Source organism: Equus asinus, chromosome 28 (assembly GCF_041296235.1).
Source record: "Equus asinus isolate D_3611 breed Donkey chromosome 28, EquAss-T2T_v2, whole genome shotgun sequence".
NCBI lineage: Eukaryota > Metazoa > Chordata > Mammalia > Perissodactyla > Equidae > Equus > Equus asinus.
In genome coordinates this window covers 47,554,990-47,557,257 of record NC_091817.1, presented here as the reverse complement: position 1 = coordinate 47,557,257, position 2,268 = coordinate 47,554,990, and the positions used below count along the sequence as shown (strand labels likewise).

General features: G+C 47.2%; 1 pseudogene; it reads right to left on the bottom strand.

Annotated features, from left to right (window-relative positions):
- Positions 1 to 892: 892 nt before the first annotated feature.
- On the bottom strand, positions 893 to 1,972 carry LOC106829243 (Y-box-binding protein 1 pseudogene; annotated as a pseudogene).
- Positions 1,973 to 2,268: the final 296 nt, after the last annotated feature.

Genomic DNA, 2,268 nt, shown 5'->3' with positions numbered 1-2,268 from the left:
ACTCCTCCGCAGGTCACCTCGTCACCTGGCCGGGTGCGTCCCTGGGGGAGCTGCCTCTTCCTGCCTCGGCTCAGGTGACTGCCCCTCGGAGGTGTTAACGTGGCAGCTGTGGTGGTGGTGGTCGTGTTACAGCTTTAATGAGGTGTAACTTGCATACCATAAAATTCACCTGTTTTAAGTGCACAATTCAAGAATTTTTAGCAAATTTACAGATCCCTCTGCCCATCTGCAGCCTCTCCTTATTCCCAGCCCCGACCCCTGGCAACCACCAATCTGCTTTCTGTTTCTCCATACATTTGCCTGTTCCGGACGTTTCCTCTACATGGAATCAGACCATCTGTGGCCTTTCATGTCTGGCTTCTTGTGTTCTGCATGACGGTTTTGAGGTGCATCCACGTCGTAGCGTGTCGGGGCTTCATTCCTTCTTACGGCTCAGTAATATTCCATGGTATGGATGGACCACAACTTGTTGTCCATCACCAGGATGGACATCTGGGTTGTTTCCACCTTTTCACTGTTGTGAATCATGCTTCTGCGAACACTCGTGTACAAGGCTTTGTAGGGACATACGTTTTCGTTTCTCTTGGACGGGTACCTAGAACTGGAATTAATGGATTATATGGTCAATAAACGTGTAACTTTTTTTTTTTTAAGACCTTTATTAACAGGTGCTTGCAGTTTGTTGACTTTTTTGAAAAAATCAAGTTGTAAACTTTTATTACAAATTAAAAATGAGGTTCTTAAAAATCTCAACTTGACCAGATATGAAACAATTTAAAAACCTTTAAAGGTGTATTGAGAAAAACCAGGCTTTTTTTAAAAAAAAAAAAAACACGTTTGTCATTACCAAAAAGAGACATCTTTAGGTAAAAATACTAAAAACCCCACGCTGCATAGATAATGCAGATAGTTCTCGTTATCTGGTCAACAGGCCAAAACCAAGCACTTAAGGTCTTCAGCTCCAATCTTTTGTTCATTTCTTATTGCTGGAATTTCATATTCATTTCTTCTTGTTGGATGACTAAACCGGACGATGGTAGAGATAGTAAGCCGGCACTTACTCAGCCCCGCCCTGCTCAGCCTCGGGAGCGGACGAATTCTCAGCTGGTGGATCGGCTGCTTTTGTCTCTTTGCCATCTTGTGGTTTAGGGTTTTCTGGGCGTCTGCGTCGGTAATTGAAGTTGCGGCGGTACCGACGTTGAGGTGGCTGCTGACCTTGGGTCTCATCTCCTTGATTTTCCTTATCTTCTTCATTGCCATCCTCTCTAGGCTGTCTTTGGCCAGGAGGGCCCCTGCGGAATCGTGGTCTATAACCCCGATACATATTCTGCCTCACTGGTCTACCTTGTTCTCCTCCACCCTGGTTGTCAGCACCCTCCATCACTTCTCCTTGCACAGGAGGGTTGGAAAACTGTGGTCGACGCCCATAGGGTCTCCGCATGTAGTAAGGTGGGAACCGTTGCCTGCGGTAGGGCCGGCGCTGTTGGGCCTGGCCTTCGGGAGCGCTCTCCGATCCCTCATTCTTTTCCCCACTCTCACTATTCTGGTAATTCTGCTGGTAATTGCGTGGAGGACCCCTGCGACGTGGATAGCGTCTATAATGGCTACGGTCTACTGCATATTTACTGCCTTGCACTGGAACTCCACCAGGGCCTGTAACATTTGCTGACTCCGCACCCTTTTCTCCTTCAACATCATCAAACTCCACAGTCTCTCCATCTCCTACACTGCGAAGGTACTTCCTGGGGTTATTCTTCTTTATGGCAGTCTGGTGTACAAATACGTCTTCCTTGGTGTCATTCCTGTTGATGAAACCATATCCGTTTCTTACATTGGACCATTTTACTGTTCCCAAAACCTTCGTTGAGATGACCTTCTTGTCCCCGCCGGCAGGCGCCGCCGATGTGAGGCCGCCCGGGCCGCCGCTCCCTGCGCCACTGCCCGTGGTGCCGGGCTTGGTGGGTGGGGCTGCTCAGGGCTCTCTGGGGTCTGCTCTCCGCTCCCGCTACCGATCGAACTCTAAACGTTTAACTTTTTAAGAATCTGCCAAACTATTTTCCAGAGTGGCTGCATCCTTTTTACATTGCCAGCAGTAATATAAGAATTTCTCCACATCTTCACCAACATTTGTTATTTTCCTTTTTTAAAAAAATTCCAGCCATCCTAATGGATGTGAAGTGGCATTTCAGTGTGCTTTTGATTTGCATTTCCCTCACGACTAATGATATGGATCTTCTTTTCATGTGCTTCTTGACCATTTGTGTATCT